The sequence below is a fragment of the Anabrus simplex genome, chromosome 2 (assembly GCF_040414725.1).
Source record: "Anabrus simplex isolate iqAnaSimp1 chromosome 2, ASM4041472v1, whole genome shotgun sequence".
Taxonomy (NCBI): Eukaryota; Metazoa; Arthropoda; class Insecta; order Orthoptera; family Tettigoniidae; genus Anabrus; species Anabrus simplex.
In genome coordinates, this window is record NC_090266.1 from 1,157,896,579 (window position 1) to 1,157,919,097 (window position 22,519).

Sequence of the window (22,519 nt, forward strand, 5' to 3'; positions counted from 1 at the left end):
CATATTTTGCAAGTCGAAGCTTATGAGTAATTTTACATACCTCATAATACCAGTTCGTTCCTTAATGGAACATAAATGATCAGGTTAGTAATCAGTTAACAGAACGGTAGGTTGTTGAAGAGGCATTACTGTAATTTAATTATCAATGCGGATATTATAGCTATGAAATACTTATTACCGTGCAAGATCGATGCATGGTACCGGCTTAGTAGGTATTAGCTTACGTCCGAGAGATGGTGGGACAACAAACTCACCTTAGGAAACAGTATTTAAGGCAATAAGTTTATTTGTTATAAGAACGCACTCATTAAAATGTAAACGCAAATTATATCAATTCATCCGTTTCTAAAATGTCGCCATAAGACCTATCTGTGTCGGTGCGACGTAAAGCAAATAGAAAAAGAAATGCTTGGAAGAGAATGCTGTAGATAAAGAGACGAGAGCTCATTTATGTACAATGTCATATCAGATTGTTGTTGCAACGGGACTCTAACTGCGTCATAAATTCACAACAAAGAAAATGAGTGATTGTATTATATAGTGCTGTAATAAGGGGTTTAGGGATTCATACAAATTATTTTACAGAGTGAGTTGGCCGCGCGGTTAGGGTCACGTAACTGTGAGCTTGCATTTGGGAGATAGTGGGTTCGAATCCCACCGTCGGCAGCCTTGAGGACGGTTTTCCGTGGTGTCCTATTTCATATCAGGCGAATGCTGGGGCTGTACATTAATTAAGGTCACGCCCGCAACCTTACAAATTTTAGTCCTTTCCAATCCTTACGTCGTCGAAAACCTTTGATATGTAGTGGGAAGTTAAACCACTAGCGACAAATAAATAAATAAATAAATAAATAAATAAATAAATAAATAAATAAATAAATAAATTAAATAAATAAATAAATAAATAAATAAATAAATAAATAAATAAATAAATAAATAAGCTGTTAATATATTTTAAAATGCAATGCTATATGCTGTTTAAGTTATATTTATTTCTACAGGGCTTCTTCTCACCATACAGCCCGCTGCATCATATTGTCATCTCATTCTGGATCCTCCTTTCCTTCCCTTACACTGGAACATTCTCTTTTTACGGCTCACTCCTCCGACGTTCTCATCAAGCGTTCCAGCCATTCAAGGCTCCTGATTTATATGTACGGTAACAATGTAAAGCGATCAAAAATTAAGTTCCCATAAGGAAAGTTCAATTTATTGCTACCGAGCGAGTTGGCCGTGCGGTTACTGGCGCGCAGCTGTGAGCTTGCATCCGGGAGATAGAGGGTTCGAACCCCAATATCGACAGCCTTGAAGATGGTTTTCCGTGGTTTCTCCATTTTCACCTCAGGCAAATTCTGGGGCTGTACCTTAATTAAGGCCACGTCCGCTTCCTTCCCACTCTTAGGCCTTTCCTATCCCATCGTCGCCATAAGACCTATCTATGTCGGTGCGACGTAAAATAAATTGTAAAAACATAATAATTTATTGCTTCCGATTGAGAATATTTCATTAGTTCAGGTAACTCAATCGCAAGTGTCATGGAAAGGGGCGATTTCCAGCTGATGAGCCCAAGCCACACTGGGGCGAAAAACAGGTATTCTTACGATCGAGCTACATGAAATTATTTGAAATTAGCTGCGTTACATTTACTGCGAATTTCGTGATTTTTTCTTATACGGCATTCACCGTTATCTCGAGGTGGGCCTTAGCGCTTTTCTATACTTCTTCTTCTTCTTTATCTGTTTACCCTCCAGGGTCGGTTTTTTCCTCGGACTCAGCGTGGGATCCCACGTCTACAGCCTCAAGGGCAGTGTCCTGGAGCTTCAGATTCTGGGTCATGGATACAACTGGGGAGGGTGATCAGTACCTCGCCCAGGCGGCCGCACCTGCTATGGTGAGGCCTCCTTGCTTTAAGCGTGTCATCCTTCATAATGAGAGACTTCATAAACACCATTAGGATGTTCTGCACACCAGTGGCGAGAGTTATGACTAGGGCTCGGATGTTTAAGACCTAAAAATAGCCCAAATAAGCAAGCAAATATGACCTCAAAAGTAACGAAATATGACGTAAAAATTACAAAATATGACTTGAACGTGATTAATCTCAATATGGCCATTTAAAAATTAGTTATAAATCGAATCGGTAATTCCTTTCATACAACTAAATTCTTTATTCCTACTTGCACATTAATTTTCTGAATATACATGTTTAGCAGTTATTCACTGTCTATTGTCCTCCATTCACTTATCAAACATTTGTGAATACATACCTGTAATGTACTATGTTCGCTAAGATTATCAGATCACAAACAATTTTAAAAGTCAAAACATGTTTGCACCCTTCATTGGTGGTTTGGAATACGAGAAAACTAGAAATCAATCTATTGTTTTAAAAATATTTTGGAACGTTTAAGCCCAGATTACATTAATATTACTCAAATGCGTTGAAGTTTAAATTGAACACCTCGAAACGAATTAAGTAGATGTCTTTCGATACATTATGGTAGGGCAAATAGTGCAAACGTACGTAACTTTTCCATTCTCGGCGGGTGGTATTGAAGTGTGTACAAGATTCATCTTCAAAGCATCAGGCGCAAAAGACCTCCCATTATCACAACACAATCTTGTAAGAAGGGAAGCTCCTTTCTACGCCACAAGACTTTATTGGTGCATATTTAAATAATATTAAATAACTGCTGTCGAGTATGCACTCGCCTTGAAATGTACGGTACTGGTACCTTCTCCTCTAACAGCGAAAACAGTCACTACGATTAAGCACGTTTTAAGTTTCCGTTTTACACTGACACCAAGCATTCCATGTGATTGTTGTGATGAAAGTTCAACACTTCTCACAATTTCAATACTTGCTTGAATTTCTAAGATAGCAGCTTCTAAACGAGTAATTGCACTCGATATAGTTCCAAAGTACGACTTAATATATGCCAGACTTTCTGATAAACTGTTGGAAAACAATACCTGCGCAATCTTGATAGAAGAGGCAGAGTATTCTCTGGTATTACACTTGTATTAACTACAGATGTGATACGGAAAAGCAATTTTGTTAATACCAGTTCTCATTCGGAAAGTTGACTATGATTTTGCACACCTACAGCTGTCGCCAAACCGCTGAAAAATGACCGAAATATGACGTTTCTACGAAAACAGCTCAAAATATGACCTTATGACAAAAATAGCCAAAATATGCATTTATATGACAAATACAAATTACTTAATTGTGACGATGATCACCTGATTTTCACCAAAATCCAATCAGGCAAGAAAATAAAGACAAAGAAAAAGTATGACTTTTCCTAAACATACGAGCCCTAGTTATGACTGTTCACACGACCATTAAGATGAAATCAGGCCTCATCCGAAAAGACCACAAGCTGTGGGTCGAATAAACGTTCATTCAATGATGCAAGATAGCACTCAAAATATCTCACTCTCGTGGCTGGATCAGCAAGTCTTAAACAATGGGCCAGCGTAAACCTGTACGGTTTGATGTGCAGCAGCTTTGTAGCTCTGTGTGTAGGAGAAACCAAGTCCTCTACTCTTGTGCTAATTTTGTGAGTGATTTATTCGGTGACCGTTCATGATTCGCACCAATGTCATCTAGCTTTTCTTCTGTTAAAACTGTTCGTGTGCGAGCATATTTTTATTGAGCACTGAGCCAGAACTTTCAAATTTATTTACAATTACGTGAATCTGTGCTCATGAAGGTGGCACTTCTCCAGGAAATTGCTGAAGAAATGCATCGCGGACCCGTCGAGCCGACTCGTACTTAAAATAACTTTTACGTACGAAAATACGATGTTGCAATGGTAACTGTATCACCATGTTAACAGCTGAGATTCAGACTGGCTACTGATTCTAGGTCGAACACATGCTCGCTCCTTGCATGGTCAAGAACTATGCGCGCGCCCACCATACAGCTGCTTAGGTCCCGGAGAGTAGAAAGGCAGCTGGACGGTCTGGGTTCATAAGGGAGGTCCTGTATATCTTCCTTTGAATATTTAACAGTGCGTATCAGTATCTATTACCGGCTTTTATTCTATCTTTAACTTTTTTCCCACCTCGTTCTTTCCCAGTTACCGATGAACCCAAATATTAAAATCTATCCACTTTCATTTGTGTTCATTCACACCAGTCTCTTCTGGCCTCTAAGGAGCCTTTCCAGTTGCGCATGCATTTTGTCGCTTCATTTATTGCCGCTGTCCATGTGGTATTGCGGTAGCGGGCCTACCTCTCACCCGAAGGTCCCAGGTTACATTCCCGGCCAGATCAAGGATTTTTACCTGGACCTGGGGGTTGGTTTCAGGTCCACTCAGCCTACTTAATTAAAATTCAGAGCTGTCTGACAGTGAGATGGCGACCCCGGTCTAGAAAACCAAGAATAACGACCGAGAGTATTTGTCGCACTGATCGTGCGTCACCTCGTAATCAGCAGGCCTTTGGGCTGACCAGCGGTTGTTTTGTAGTCCAAGGCCCACTCGGGTTCCAGTGCCATGGAGTTTGTTTACTTTGGGTTCATTTATTACTATGCCATTCCATTCAATCGGCTTTCTTGCCTCTTCTATTTCTTCTACCACTTCCTCAATAATAATAATAATAATAATAATAATAATAATAATAATAATAATAATAATAATAATAATAATAATAATAATAATAATAATAATAATAATAATAATAATAATAATAATAATAAGCCTCAGTGTTAAAATTACGACACGGAGAAAAGGACTTTTACATTTCTCCAACTCCATTTCAATCTAGCAAATATAGGGAGAACTGCAAAGAGATAGTAACATTGAGCCGAATAGCTTTTTCTTGACTAAGCGACCCTCTGCCACTGCAAAACAACACAGACTATTCGAGGTACTGGTCCTTCTGCCCAGTTTTATCCCCGACCAAATGTCTCAATCTGCAGGACACTGCCCATGAGACGGTAGAGGTGGGATCCTTCGCTGAGTTCGAGGGAAAAGTCAGCCCTGGTGGGTAAACGGTCTAACAAAGAAAGAAAGAAAGAAAGAAAGAAAGAAAGAAATTTTTCTCTTTTCCACAAGACATACTTCATAAGTGGACCTCTTATTCAGCATATAACTTACTAATTTATCACAATCATACATTTATGGGGGACCGATGACCTAGATGATAGACTTCTTTAAACAACAATCATCATCATCATCATCATCATCATCATGCATTTACAGTAGAACCTCACTATAACGGACACCTTCATGACGAAAAATGTCCGTTATGAAGGGGTGACCGCGCGAGAGAGGTTATGAAACCGGTACCATAAACATAAGTTGGAACACACTAACCCATATATTGTTCTGTACGTGTTAATAATTCTCGCAAATGTACTTTTAATTGTATACAGTATTGTACAATATACTGCACTGTACTCACATGAGAAAGTTGTAGATGGGCTGCTGCAGCTGCGATGTACTGTATTAAAGAGATAAAAACACTTCTATGGAAACCTCTATTGAACACACTGTACACTATTACCGTTCACCATGTTAAAATTACGAAGAACATACGAGTTTTTGAAACTTTAAATCAATATGTAGATGTAGCAATCTCTAGCACAGTACAGTAAAACTTTGACACTTGAGAAAATCCATAATGTTCGTTTGTTTTGTCCATTTCGGTTTAGCAATGATATTTTCACTATGTGCAGTTAAATCCTGGGTCAAATTTACACCTTTTTCATAGTTTTGTTTATAATAGAATTCTTTCAGTCGCTTAACAAAGCCGAGAGCCTCACTGTACGAGGTTACTGGCAGCACATTAATTTCCATATTTTCGTCAAAGTCGTCAGAATCTTCATTTTTGTCCTTCTTCCCGTGGACTGACTGCATAATCGTTTTCGTGTCTCCACTCTCATACACTGTTGGAATATCTGAATCAATTTTGATATAGGTCTTCAAGAGATGATTACATGTAGTTAAGGAAGAGGTGTCCTGGACTGTACAACTTAGTTAAAAATCCAGGAAATACCTCATAAGGATAAGGTTGTATACGTTCAAAGATATATGTAAGTAACTATTAAAGAATATGTCTATGGTAGTAAATTTTAATTGAATGTGGTATCAGTTGCAAGTGAGTTGCATTTCGAAATTGAACAGAACCAGTGACATGTGATAGCCATGGATGCGATGATCGGACGGTCTCTCCCTCGGGTTGGTGGTCATCCGTTGCTGGTGGTGGTGGTGGTGGTTGGGGGGGGGGGTAATGTCCGTTCATTGTTTCCAATCGGTCGTGTGGAGTTAAATATATTCGATTTACTGTAATTAATAATCCCGGTCGCATTTGTGTGCAATGGTCGCGGAGGGCAGACCTTCTCCCCCTCCCCGGTGGGCGGTTGTCCCTGACTTGGGGGGGGGGGTCTGTTCGCTGTTTTTATATGTATGTGGTTTGCAGTATATACTAACATTATCTAACTGTTAACGAATTTTAAAATCTTTGAGTTTTTGTGTATCTTGCTTTCGGTTATTGGTTTGTTGGCTTGGAGTACGTTCAAATTTAACTACATATAATGTTTTAGATTACAATAAACGAATACGCTCTCCCCAGTTGGTGGTCATCTGTGACTGGGAGAGAAGTGTATTAATTCATTCATTCATTTAGGTGTTCACTTGTAGGCCTACACTGTGACCTGCTGCATTAATCAACTGTTGCGTTGTTTCCATGCTGTCAGGAAGGGTATCCGATTCTCTTTCGGGATGTCCACCAGTAGCGGGAAACCCAGCTTTCAGAAAGCAGTTACAAATTGTTGAGGCTGTAACGTTTTTCCATGCATTGGTTATCCACAAATTGCTTGGAGAACATTCAGTCCCTTTGTCAGTGTCTGAAGGATAACTTCATTCCCGTTAAGTTGTGATACTATGTGCTTCATCACTAACTGTCTGTACATAACCTTGAAGTTCTGGATCACTCCTTGGTCAAGCGGCTGAGAAACTGATGTTACATTTGGTGGGAAAAAGACGATCTTCACATTTTTACTTTTTTTTACTAGTCGCACCGACACAGATAGGTCTTATGGCGACGATGGGACAGGAAAGGGCTAGGAATGGGAAGGAAGCGGCCGTGGCCTTAATTAAGGTACAGCCTCAGCATTTGTCTGGTGTGAAACTGGGAAACCACGAAAAACCATCTTCAGGGCTGCCGGCAGTGGGGTTCGATCCTACTATCTCCCGAATACTGGATACTGGCCGCACTTAAGCGACTGCAGCTATCGAGCTCGGTGATCTTCACATTTTGTAACTTAATTGTATCTGGATGCGATGCTGCATTATCGAGGAATAATAACACTTTTCGCTCCTGGCGTATCATTTTTCTGTCCAATTGTCCTAGCCACTCTGTCATTATTTCTCTGGTCATCCATGCTTTCCTATTCGCTTTCCATTCAATGCCAAACTTCGTAATGTCCCTATTCTTAAAACACCTTGGTTTTGCAGCTTTTCCTATCACAAGGGGCTTCTCCCGTTCTCCACTTATACAGTACTTGCACATAACAAGACCGTAAGACGTTCTTTCACACTTCTCCACCAGTACAACGATTTTCTTTGAAGCACAAAGTTTTGTCGGGTAAAGCACGGAAAAGTAATCCAGTTTCATTGGCATTCAAAATATTTTCCGGAGCCAGTTCTCAACAATCTTCATATTAACACTGGAGATTCTCCGCAAATCACTCTGAAGTTGATAGCATGTCGCTTTCTGAATCATTTTAGCCAGCCAATCGAGGCTTTAAAATCTCCAATACCTAATTCTGTCGCGAATTCCAACGCCTTTGCTTGTATCATTGGACCTGACATAGGGACATTCTGACTTCTTATTTTAGCGAACCACTCTAGCGTTGACTTGTCAATGAGAGCTCCACTACCATTTTGAAACAGTTTAATGCGCTGTTCGTTGTCTTTTAAATGCCATTCTTTCACTAGTTCCTCTTGCTTTTTCACAATTTCTGCTGCCTGTGTCTTTCCAATCTTGAACATTTCGGACAGTTTACGCACTCTACACTTTTCACGTTTATGATAGTCTATTATCACAGTCTAATATATACAGTCGCGAAGCTCTAATAAGAGGAAGGTTCATCAACTTTACAGCTGGAGCAACACTAGCACCTCTAGCGGCTAGGTAGAGGCAACTTGCCAGCAGACAACAGGGAACGAATTACCACTACAGTCTAAAATGGTCATACCTTCTGAACCATTCATGCAAATAATGTCCTGACAAGCTTATTGTAATCCTTATGAAATAGTGGAGGAGGTCAAACAATTTATTTCGACGAGGAGTTCGAGGATAATATCGAAATATTTATTTAATCTTAAGGAGTTATGTTTTCTTACCGTGGACTATAACATAAAATTGCTTCTAGAGGGTAAACGATTCGAAATAGGTATATACTTTCGCGGACTTTTTGTAGAAGTTTTTATGTTCTACAATTCGTACACTTACACTTGGGGTCTATCGTTGACGGTTCAGGCAGCGTAAGCCAAGAGCGCAAGTGACTGACCGACCGACCGACATCGAACCTGCCAAGTTGGGCTAAGAAGGCCAGCGCTCTACCATGGTCGGTCACTTGCTTTCTTGGCTTACGCTGCCTGAACCGTCAACGATAGACCCCAAGTGTAAGTGTACGAATTGTAGAGCATAGAAACCTCTACAAAAAAGTCCGCGATGCTATATACCTATTTCGAACCGGTTGCCCTCTAGAAGCGATTTTATGTTATAGTCCGCGGTAAAGAAAAATGACCCCTTAACATTAAATTAATATTTCGATATTATCCTCGAACTCCTCATCAAAATAAATTGTTCGACATCCTCCACTGTTTCATAAGGATTACAATAACCTTGTCAGGACATTATTTGCATGAATGGTTCAGAAGTTATGACCATTTTAGGCTGTAGTGGTAATTCGTTCCCTTTTGTCTGCTAGCAACTTGCCTCTACCTCGCCGCTTGGAGCGCTGCAGTCGCCTCGGATGATAAAATAATATCATTGGAGCTTCACGACTGTATATATTAGACTGTGTTATTATGGCTTACCTTTTCTTTTAGAGTTAAAAACTTCCTCGGAGCAATGTTTACACCAACTTACTAACTTAAAACTGAACTCATCAAAAGCCCACGAGTCAATGAAAAGTAACCTGACAGTGAAGGTACAAATTCCAGTGCTGTTGAGCGTGTCAGATCACACAACTTCCGGAAGTGATAGCGTAGCTTAGTGTTGCCTTCCAAGAATATGTACAGCCTCGACCAAAAGTTGCGGTGTCTGCGATTCTTGGAAGTAACGCCTGTGCAAAAAGCAAGCGAATACATACTGCACAGGACACAAATACAGTTTTTTTTCAAAAGAAAGTGTCCGTTAGGAGAGGTTTAATTGGAGTTTCTCGTGGCTATGGTGTGTCCGCATCCGTAATGAAGGGTGTACTGTACGTATAAGACGGTTAAATTACTCATACACAACATGGTACCGGTATTTAATTACGGACCTAGAAAATCGTTCGCCAATGAGGGGTGTCCGCCGATTAGAGGTGTCCGTTAAGGCATGCTTTACTGTATATGGTTCAAATGTATACAAAATTTGGAGTTGCCCTGAGAGGGGTTAGGAATAAGAAAATTTGTACGTAATACGCCGTTTATTTTACTAGTAATATGAACTGCATGAAGGGGATAGAAGCGATACATATTCAGCAGAGTAGTGTCATATTGTCGTTGCGCCTGCGAAAATCGCTATGTGACGATGCTGTGGAAGAAATGCTGACACGCAACACACATACCACTAAAACGAGCATTCTTCGAAGTCCGTACAATATCGAACCACAATGACAGATCCTTACCAGCCAAACGTCTTCTTCTTCTACCACTTTTCTCACACTGGTGGGGTCGCGGGTGATAACTGCGTTGCACATGTGGATCTGGCCCGGTTTTACGGCTGGATGCCCTTCCTGTCGCCAACCGTATGTGGAGGCACGTTTTCACTATTGCGTATTTCTGTGCTGCTTATTGGTGTGATGTGTTGTGTGAATCTGGGGAGGAATGTGCTGAGAAAATCACAAATACTCACTTCCCAAGATGAACTACACTCATGTAAAATCGCCGTTCCGGCCGGGAATCGAACCCGTGGCCCTCTGAAACGGAGGCAAGCACGCTGACCATTCAGACAAGGAGTGGGACTTACCTAGCCAATGTTCTAAGCTGAAATATATTAGAGAGCGGTTTTCACAGCCCCAGCGACGATATGCAAATCTCAACTGGCAAGTCACACATAAAAACGCTCTTTATTCACACTCATCATTTTGACTTCCAAGGAACTAGCGGCTCCGTGGAATGGAAGTTTATTTAGTGACAAATATTTGTTCGTTAACTTAAGGGCCTGCGCCTGTGGTGTAGTTGTTAGCGTAATTAACTGCCACCCCCGGAGGACTGGGTTCGATTTCCGGCTCTGCCACAAAATTTGAAAAGTGGTACTAGGGCTGGAACGGCATCCACTGAGCCTCGGGAGGTGAACTGAGTAGAGGTGGAATCGATTCCCACCTCAGCCCTCCTCGAAGTGGTTTTCCGAGGTTTCCCACTTCTCCTCCAGGCAAATGTCGGGATGGTGCCTAACTTAAAGTCATGGCCGCTTCCTTCCCTCTTCCTTGTCTATCCCTTACAATCCCCCCCCCCCCCCCCCGTCCGCGAACAAGGCTCCTGTTCAGCATAGCAGGTGAGGCATCCTGGGCGTGGTACTGGTCCTCCTTCCGAGTTATATCCCCCGACCGAAAGTCTCACGCTCCAGGACACTGTCCTTGAGGCGGTAGAGGTGGGATCCCCCGCTGAGTCCGAGAGAAAAACCAACCCTGGAGGGTAAACAGATTAGAAAGAAGTAAAAGAAGAAGAGGAATAATAATAATAATAATAATAATAATAATAATAATAATAATAATAATAATAATAATAATAATAATAATAAGGAAACTTAAGGACATTTCTGATTTTTGCAATAGAACTTTGCAGCATATCCAGGAGCAATATTCTTTCTTTCTTTCTTTCTTTCTTTCTTTCTTAATCAGTTTACCCTCCAGGGTTGGCTTTATCGCATCCAGGTGGCGTAACCTGCTATTCTGAACTGGGGCCTTGTGAGAGGGATAGGAAGTTTGAAGGAAAGGAATTAGCCTTAGCCTTAATTTAGGTAGCATCCCGGAATTTGCCTGGAGGAGAAGTGGGAAACCACGATAAACCAATTCAAGGACGGCTGAGGTGACAATCGAACCTCCCTCTACTCAGTTGACCTCCCGAGGCTGAGTAGACCCCGTTCCAGCCCTCGTACCACTTTTCAAATTTCGTTGCAGAGCCGCGAATAGAACCCGGGCACGCGGGGGTGGCAGGCAATCACACTAACCACTAAGTTACACCACAGAAGTGGACAACAACATTTTTCTTGCACAAAAACAATTAGTAGGTAAGATTCCACCGTTCTGTAAAGCATTAACTAATGGTGAGAGCATGACTATTCTTGCTCCAAAAATCCGGCGATTTTATTACACTGTGAAGCCGTCAAGACATGAATTTGACCAAAACGTGGAGCTACCCCAGCTTTGAACGGCACTGTTCAATTGATTTGTCATTCGTCTTCTTTTCTTAGGACGGATTTCACTGTAGACCTGACAGGTTTGTGCATATTACGGCGATGCTGCAGTGTGCAATTAATATTTTTTTTGCTAGTTGCTTTACGTCGCACCGACACAGATAGGTCTTATGGCGACGATGGGACAGGGAAGGGCTAGGAGTGGGAGGGAAGCCTTAATGAAGGTACAGCCCCAGCATTTGCCTGGTGTGAAAATGGGAAACCACGGAAAACCATTTTCAGGGCTGCATTTAATATCGCACTAGCACGGACGAGTCCTTAGTGATACTGGAAGAGAATAATAATAATAAAAAGTAAACTCGTGTCCTCATCCCGAGGTGGTGCAGCTCTTTTCAGGCACACCCCCATTGGAGGTGAGCTGCATGTACCATTTGGACCACATACCAGCCCTCCTGCCAGTCTTAAATTTCTGGCAGTACCGGAAATCGAACCCAGGCCTCCGAGGACGGCAGCTAATAAAACTAACCATTACGCTACGAAGACGGACAATAATAATAATAATAATAATAATAATAATAATAATAATAATAATAATAATAATAATAATAATAATAATAATAATAATAATAATAATAATAATAATAATAATAATAATAATGTTATTTGCTTTACATCCCACTAACTACTTTTACGATTTTTGGTGACGCCGAGTTGCCGGAATTTAGTCCCGCAGGAGTTCTTTTATATGGCAGTAAATCTACGGGCACGAGGCACCTTCATATACCATCGGACTGGGCAACGTTCGAACCTGCCAAGCTGGGGTTAAAAAGGCCTGTTCCTCAACTGTCTGAGCTACTCAGGCCGGCGAAAATAGAAGAAGGCTGGGTATGGGTAGGAGGCGGACTTATTTTACTTACAGCCCCGGCATATGTCTGGTGCGACTATGTTAAACCATGGAGAACCATCCTCAAGGCTGCCGATGACGTGGTTTGATCCCTCCATCTCCCGGATGCAAGCTCACGACTACGATTCTGTACCAGGCGTACCATTCGCTCGGTAATAAGCATTTTATAGTTTTAGTATCCGCTTTTGATACCGACATTGCAGTAATGGCAATTTAACAACCCGGCACTGTGTTTACACAGGTTATGCTCCATAAAGAACACGACCTGTACTATAATGTATGTTAAATTACTCATAAGATTAGGCTTTCAAAATATTGTTGGTTATTTGTCAAGTTAACATCCGGTTTCTTTGTTGAATGGTCAGTGTAATGGTCTTCGATTCTCCTAGAGAGTTTGCCGTGCCGCTAGCATTTGCCTAGTGTTAAAATGGGAAATTAAGGAAAACTATCTTCAGGTCTGCTGACAGTGTGGTTCGAACGCACTACCTCCCGAATGCAAGCTCACAGCAGCGCGATCCTAACCGCACGGCTAAATCGCTCGATTATTATTATTATTATTATTATTATTATTATTATTATTATTAATACACTATAGACAATACTGGACACTTCTGTATTCTCCCGTACAAAACTGAGAGACATGTTGACAGTGGAGCGCCTGGCGGCCCGATCTTAAACAACAGGCGGCAATATTGAAACCCTAAAGGTCGCGTGTTAAAGTTGATAGAAATAATGAAACTCGGTAATGATTTCGTTTTGTCCGAATCCTTGAATGAATGGTCAGTGTTGAGGCCTTCGGTTCAGGATGTTCCGGATTCGATTTCCGGCCGAATCGGCGATTTTAATCGCGTCTTATTAATTCTTATGGCTTGGGGACTGGGTGTTTGTGTTTGTTCCTACACATTTCTCTTCAAATTCAGACAACACACTACAATTCCAACCACCTCAGAAACATACAATAGTGGTTACTAGACCTCGGATTTTAGGTCCTTAAATGTTACTTTAGCTGCCTAAAACAGACTCTCAAAATAGATTCTAACATATTTTTATACAGCTTCAATTTTCCGTATTTTAATAGGAATCAATTAGAATATCATGTTTATTTTGCTAAATTAGGGGGAAATATAAAACAAGTTTCACTCACCACTTTGCTGCAAACGTCATAATATATAATTTTACCATCCGATGTGAAATGGATAAACTCCTGTAACTACTTCTTAATTAAAGACGACTTCGAACCTGACACTTTCGGCATTATTCATAGAGCATAGTGTACTACTACACCCAGTTTCAAGGCCGTCCGGCTAGGTGCGCTGGCAATCAATGTCTTGCGATATCTCGCAAAGTGGAACGTATTATCTAATAGTGCATTTGTTATTATTATTATTATTATTATTATTATTATTAATATTATTTTTATTATTATTATTATTACGCATTTAAAATACTAGGCTGATGTTTGTTACATCGATTTTGACAGAACGGTTGAACTAATTGTCATCGTAAAGCATTCTGACGAAAGCTATTGGTCTGCAGATTTGCTGAGTGACCTTAAAAGCATTAAAGATTATTGCTGTATATTTTAACATATTAAAGAAACATTTAGCATTCTGATTCGCTAAAGCGCTCGCCAGTAGTTCCAGGCCACCTGGACTGTTGCAGTGCTGAGGCATACGATGTGATAGGGGAGGTCGAGGGGAGCAAACAGGCATGCGCAGTCGGACGTCCTCCTGGTGTCAGCTGCTCCAGTCGGTGTTGTGCTACAGTTTCAGAGAGTCGCTTAGTCGAGAGGAAAAGCTATATTTGCTTGCTTGAAATGATGTCGGAGATAGCTGCTTGACCCAAACCGCATAGCCACTTGCTCGGCTATCCTACATCTGCTCTAATATGTTTGTCATATTCATACCATAGTCTATCCCTACCCTTTTTACCATCTACAATTCTCTCAAAAACCAACTGAACAAGTACTGGGTGTCGTAGGATGTGTCTTATTTCATCTTCTGATCAAATTTCGCCAAATCATTCTCCCGTCGCCAATTCGATTCAGTATCTCTTCATTCGTGATTCGACTTATCCATCTCGCCTTCAGCATTATTCTGTAACACCACATTTCGAAATCTTCTATTATCTTTCCTTCTGAGCTAGTTATCGTCCATGTTTCACTCTCATACAATGACACCTTCCAGACGAAATTCTTTAAAAACCATTTGATTCCTGTATCAGTGTTCGAAGTGAGCAAATTTATTTTCGAAGAAAGGTTTCTTTTGCTTGTGCTAGTCTGCATTTTATGTCCTTACTTGAACCATCTTTAGATATTCTACTACCCAAATAACACTGTTCATCTATTTCCTTTAAGACTTTATGTCCTAATCTAATATTTCCAGCATCATTTGACTTCGTTTGACTGCACTCTTTTGCTTTAGATTTATTTCTTTTCCTCCTGTACTCCTTCCCCAAGACTGTGTTCATACCATTCAGTAATTTTTCCAGATCTCCTGCATACTCAGATACAATAACAATATAATCGGAAAATGTCTTCGCTTTGGATTGCGAATCCCTTTCCAAATTCCTTTTCATTTCCGTTACCGCCTGTTATACCAGGTGGCTCTCAAACGCCGTACTTTCTACTTATAAATGCCACGCATGCACAAATGTTGAATGGGATGTCTACCAACTGATTTTCACAGGGGAACTACTGCCAGCGGTCAGGTTACATCAGAATATGAAGAGATAAGAAACGGAGTGTCGCTTGCAGCATGTTACTCAGCGCTACCGGTATAATGCATCCCTTGCATTAGCAAACATCGTTTTCGACCGCATAGTTTTAGGCTGGTGTATAGTACAGCCGTACTATATTTTCTGTCTGCATATCAGCAATGGCTAGTGTGATCAGCAGCGGTGAATACACAGACATTATTTTAAGCTGGACAATCTGGTCGGAATGCAACAGAAGCTCCAAACAGACGTATTGCCTTCTACACACATACTTCACCGAACAGTGTTATTTTTGTTTCGTACAAGCAACTCTTCCATCGAGTGGAATGTCTACACGAGTATAAATTAATAAGTTATGAGATTTGCTTTTCTGCATCTTTGGCGTGTCTACAAAAAGTAGCGGCGATTAGGGGATGGGGCGAGGAGGGACAGTCGCCCCCTCCACTTTGTGGAGTAATCATTGCATTTTATTCCAATTTAGCCAGCTGGAACTATGAATTATTTTAAAACAAGCTGTTTGTACAAACCTTGTTATCTTATCGGCTAATTCCTTCGTTAATTTTCTTTAATTATTAACATAATTATTGACGGAAATACGCACAAAATGCTGTTCGTCGCGGCTAACCAATTTGTATAGCGCTACGGCAAGTAGTGGAGACTTTGCATGTGCTGTGAGGAAGGGTAGTAGGGGTACATATTTTTTTTGCCGAGGTCGTGGCCACTGAATTATAATTCACCAAGTTGCCGGGCGCATTCATCAGTCTGACAGTCTCTTTATTGTCTGTTAGTTTCTTACTGAGTTTTCAAATACTAAATTATTTTTAATTGCATAATCATGCCGTACTTCTATTTAATTATAGTGGGCGAGGTGGCCGTGGGGTTACGGGCACGCAGCTCTAAGCTTGCACTCGGGAGGTAGTAGTTTCGAATCCCACTGTCAGCAGCCCTGAAGACGGTTTTCAGTGGTTTCCCATTTTCAAACCATGCAAGTGCTGTGTCTGTACCTTATTTAAGGCCACGGTCGCTTCCTTTCCACGCGTATCCGTTTCCTGTCTCATCGTCGCCATAAATCCTATCTATGTCGACGCGACGAAAAGCCAATTGTAAAAAAAATATTCAGGTGTAATCGTATTTCAAAGGGAGCTAATACCAGAGTTCCTAAATTATTTCTTTGTGTTATGTTATTTATTAAGTAAATGCCCCGTCGTATGTTTGTGAGACCTGGTGAAAATTTTATTATACAGCATTGAATCAAAATCTCAAAAAACTGTTATTACTAATAATCCACGGGGCAGATTAATTACATTTACATATAAAATAACATAATACAAACGAAATAATTTAGTCCAGTGAAAGTAAAGTTGGTGTCTGCCTCTGTGGTGTAGTGGTTTGTGTGATTAGCTGCCACCCCCGGGGGCCCGGGTTCGATTCCCGGCTCTGCCACGAAATTTGATAAGTGGTACGAGGGCTGGAACTGGGTCCACTCAGCCTCGGGAGGTCAACTGAGTAGAGGTGGGTTCGATTCCCACCTCAGCCATCCTGGAAGTGGTTTTCCGTAGTTTCCCACTTCTCCTCCAGGCAAATACCGGGATGGTACCTAACTTAAGGCCACGGCCGCTTCCTTCCCTCTTCCCTGTCTATCCCTTCCAATCTTCCCATCCCCCACCAAGGCCCCTGTTCAGCATAGCAGGTGAGGGCGCCTGGGCGAGGCACTGGTCATCCTCTCCAGTTGTATCCCCAGACCCAATGTCTCACACTCCAGGATACTGCCCTTGAGGTGGTAGAGGCGGGATCCCTCGCTGAGTCCGAGGGAAAAGCCAATCGTGGAGGGTAAGCAGATTAAGGAAGAAGAAGAAAGGAAGAAGAAAGTAACGTTGGTATTCTCTCGCGTTGAAATTACAATTACTTACGGGAAGAAAGCGGCCGTGGCCTTAATTAAGGTACAGCCTCAGCATTTGCCCGGTATGAAAATCGGAAACCACGGAAAACCATATTCAGGGCTGTCGACAGTGGGATTCGAAACCACTATCTCCCGAATGCAAGCTCACAGCTGCGCGCCCGTAACCCCACGGCCAGCTCGCCCGGTACAATGACATAGATGTACCGCATGATTATGCAATTAAAAATCATTTAGTATTAGAATGCAAACTAAGAAACTAACAGATACTAAAGAGACTGCAAGATTGACGAATGCGCGCGGCAAGCGGGTGAATTATAACTCTGTGGCCACGACCTCGGCACAAAAAATATGTACCCCTACTACCCTTCCTCACAGCACATGCAAAGTCTCCACTACTTGCCGTAGCGCTATACAATAAAGGGAAGATTTAGCATATAAGACAACAAGGCTTGTACAAATAGCTTTTTTTAAATAATCCCTAGTCCCAGCTGGCTTAAGTGGAATAAAATGTAATATTTACTCTACAAAGTGGGGGTGGGAACGACTGTTCCTCCTCACCCCACCCCCTAACTGCCGCTACTGTTTGTAGACACGCCAAAGGTGCAGTAAATGAAAAAGAGTTGATTGTATGGAACAAAAACGAATACTGTTCGGCGAAATATGTGTGTAGAAGGCGTACGTCTGTTTGGAGTTTCTGTTGCACTCCGACCAGGTTGTCAGCTTAAAATAATGTCTGTGTATTCACCGCTGCTGATCACACTAGCCATTGCCGATATGCAGGCAGCAAATATAGTGCGGCTGTACCATACACCAGACTAGAACTATGCGGTTGAAAACGATGTTTACTATTGCAAGGGGTGCATTAGACCGGTAGCCCTGAGTAACATGCTGCGAGCGACACTCCGTTTCTTATCTCTTCATATTCTGACGTAACCTGCCCGCTGGCAGCAGGTCCCCTGTGAAAATCAGTTGGTAGATATCCCTTTCATCATTTGTGCATGCGGGGCATTTATAAGTAGAATGTACGGCGTTCGAGAGCCACCTGGTATATAAACACGGAAAAGGAGATGGAACAAACTGCAGCCTTGCGTTACTCCTTTCTGGATTGATACTTCTTTCCAATAACCCTCGACTCTTAACACTGCAGACTGATTTTTGTACAGATTGAAGATAATTCTTCTTTCTCGGTATCTCGTCCCGATCACCGTCGGAATCTGAAATAGCTTGGTCCAGTCAACATTGTCGAATGCCATGTCGTGGGCTTGTCCTACTTAATTCGATCTTTTAAGATCAGTCGTATAGTCATGATTACTTCACGTGTTCCTGCATTTCTTCTGAAGGCAAAATGATTTTCTGCCAACTCAGCTCCAATTATTAGTTACCAAAGCTAAAGTGGCAAAATTGAATGAATGAATGAATGAATGAATGAATGAATGTATGAATGAATGAATGAATGAATGAAATCCACAGCCTGTTTCCAGTCTTTGGACTGGGTCAGGAATTGAATGAATGAAGTCCCCATCTAGGGGCGAGGATAGGAATTGTGCCGGCTGCCAAAGCCTGTCGCACTCCTTTGGGGCAATGAATAATGAATGACAGATGAAATGAAATGATATTAGAGAGTGTTGCTGGAATGAAATATGACAGGTAAAACCGGAGTACCCGGAGAAAAACCTGTTTCGCCCCCGCTTTGTCCAGCACAAATCTCACATGGAGTGACCGGGATTTCAACCACGGGACCCAGCGGTGAGAGGCCAACGCGCTGCGGTCTGAGCCACGGAGGCTCGTGGCAAAATTGCGAATACGCTGTTTTCTCTCCCTAAATTTCATAGTCTGTCACATTTGTTATGTTATTCTCCCTTTATCTGCACAGGTGAGTAGTGATATATCATGTAGGCAGCCACAAAGGCTTGAGGGCAAGCATTACTCTTCAATCACTGAAGTTATTGCCTTTTGTAAATAGGAACGTATGAGGGTGGAAGGAGAGAATAAATGGGAATGAAAGCTCTATCAACTTATCCCCATTGACAGGATTGATTAATTGATTAATTTTAATTAATTCATTATTCAGTTCATCAATCCTAATCCGATTCTTATTCAGTCATCTTCCCTTTTTATTTCAGGGATGTTTGTTGTTAAGTTGTGTGGGAGAGTTGCATGTTTAGCTATATAATTATATTTTTCGACTGGGCGAGTTAGCCGTGGGGTTAGGGGCGCGCGGCTGTGAGCTTGCATCCGGGAGACACTGGGTTCGAATCCTACTGTAGGCCGCCCTGAAGATGGCTTTCCGTGGTTTCCCACTTTCACACCAGGCAAATGCTGGGGTTGTACCTTAATTAAGGCCATGGCCGCTTCCTTCCCACTCTTAGGCCTTTCCTATCTCATCGTCACCATAAGACCTATCTGTGTCGGTCCGACGTAAAGCCACTAGCAAAATATATATACTTTTGGAGGCTGTAATTTTCTAGTGATATTTTTAAAAACTTCAAAATGCTGTCCTCTCTCTAAACTTTACTACATTTTTAAATTACAGTATTGTTACATGTATTATAAAGTAAATTGTGGGATAGTCTGAGACTATACTACTATACCGAGGATTAATATACTAGACTGGACATTTCGAGAAATATTCCGTGTACTCGTATGTAAATAGAACTCCGTCATAATCATAATGTGGACAGATTCAAATACACTGACTGACAGTGACAATGCAACACCAAGGAGGAGTGGTTCGAAAGGGATGAAAGTTGGGAAAAAACAGAGACGGCACGGATGAATAATTGATGTTTATTTCAAACCGATATGCAGGTTACACAATGCGCACGGCATCGACTCAGTAGGATGTAGGACCACCGCGAGCGGCGATGCACGCAGAAACACGTCGAGGTACAGAGTCAATAAGAGTGCGGATGGTGTCCTGAGGGATCGTTCTCCATTCTCTGTCAACCATTTGCCACAGTTGGTCGTCCGTACGAGGCTGGGGCAGAGTTTGCAAACGGCGTCCAATGAGATCCCACACGTGTTCGATTGGTGAGAGATCCGGAGAGTACGCTGGCCACGAAAGCATCTGTACACCTCGTAGAGCCTGTTGGGAGATGCGAGCAGTGTGTGGGCGGGCATTATCCTGCTGAAACAGAGCATTGGGCAGCCCCTGAAGGTACGGGAGTGCCACCGGCCGCAGCACATGCTGCACGTAGCGGTGGGCATTTAACGTGCCTTGAATACGCACTAGAGGTGACGTGGAATCATACGCAATAGCGCCCCAAACCATGATGCCGCGTTGTCTAGCGGTAGGGCGCTCCACAGTTACTGCCGGATTTGACCTTTCTCCACGCCGACGCCACACTCGTCTGCGGTGACTATCACTGACAGAACAGAAGCGTGACTCATCGGAGAACACGACGTTCCGCCATTCCCTCATCCAAGTCGCTCTAGCCCGGCACCATGCCAGGCGTGCACGTCTATGCTGTGGAGTCAATGGTAGTCTTCTGAGCGGACGCCGGGAGTGCAGGCCTCCTTCAACCAATCGACGGGAAATTGTTCTGGTCGATATTGGAACAGCCAGGGTGTCTTGCACATGCTGAAGAATGGCGGTTGACGTGGCGTGCGGGGCTGCCACCGCTTGGCGGCGGATGCGCCGATCCTCGCGTGCTGACGTCACTCGGGCTGCGCCTGGACCCCTCGCACGTGCCACATGTCCCTGCGCCATGCGCCAACCATCTTCGCCACAGGCGCTGCACCGTGGACACATCCCTATGGGTATCAGCTGCGATTTGACGAAGCGACCAACCTGCCCTTCTCAGCCCGATCACCATACCCCTCGTAAAGTCGTCTGTCTGCTGGAAATGCCTCCGTTGACGGCGGCCTGGCATTCTTAGCTATACACGTGTCCTGTGGCACACGACAACACGTTCTACAATGACTGTCGGCTGAGAAATCACGGTACGAAGTGGGCCATTCGCCAACGCCGTGTCCCATTTATCGTTCGCTACGTGCGCAGCACAGCGGCGCATTTCACATCATGAGCATACCTCAGTGACGTCAGTCTACCCTGCAATTGGCATAAAGTTCTGACCACTCCTTCTTGGTGTTGCATTTGCTCTGTCAGTCAGTGTATTCTTATCTTGATTTTTAATTTAAAAATCATGAGTTTCATTTATGCAATATGAATTATTTTTCCCAAATTACCAAAGCATTTTAAATAAACAGTCTCCTAAAAATGAACGTAGACATTTCGAAAACATGACTCATAGATAAGTGTAATTTTCTAGAAATTCGATGACACGTTTGCTAGTTTTCATTGAGGATCGCCAGATGGTTAACAACCTGCATTATCACAAAGTATCTAATGTAGCATGATGGTTAGTTTTCAGCAAGACCTTCGTAATCAGAAGGAAAACTACGGTAAATAATCAAATGTGATGTATTAGTAATATGTCAAAAATGATTAGTAGAATTAAAATAACAGTTACGAATAGGACATATTTGCTACTTTACCATTTCACTTGAAAACTCGTATTGTCCAAAGTGCAAGGGTTGTAGCCCTTCTCTAATAGCTACAGATATACGTGACCACAACAGCATTCGTAAATGTCAATAAATAAAGTAAGCATTTTTGCACATTCGTTAGTTTAACATGGTGCTGTCGACACTGTGGAACGTGGTCGAAGATTACTTCCTGTCATTATGGTGGCAACAGGTGCTATGTTTGTTTCACGACTGTCCATCCCAGAAACTTTAACTTTGATTGTTAACAACCACAAAGGCTGACAGTCATTTATCAAGGAAATCTGAGTTTGAGTCCAAAGTTGTTCTCCATCCTGGTGACATCACGTTTTACACACTGGCCAAAGTGTGATTTAGATGATTTTTTCGTGAAACACAATATCATAAATAGAGATAACTCTCAGGGAATATTATGAGTTCAGCTGAAGCACTATTTCTAAAGGTATTCTCTATAGGTGTATACATGTACTACGTTTACACTTATTTCATTGTTAGTTTTTCTTTTATTTTTATATTTGCCTGTAACTTTTCACATTATTAAAAAAGTACATGGTAGTTTCTTTAAAGTCACGAATCGTTCAAATCCTTAATATCATATCCTAAGATTATGATAACACTCGTTGCTTTTGTAACTCTGTTTATCTGTACTCTTATTCTTTCTTTCGTTTTGGCCAACTGAGGAGCACGTTAATTCGATTTCAGATGCTTCTGGGCTTTGATCTGCGCCCAGTAATCCTTCATACTTTCACTCTGCAACCTTCTTCTCTCTTCCGTCCATGGTGTTTGGGTCCGCAGACTAATTTTTTCTTGGAAAATACTTCTGTTCTTTATTTTCGATTTGTACGTTTCCCTGTTGCTTATTTCCGATCCTTGTATCCCCATTTCTGTCAGGTCCTTCTTCACTTCCTGAT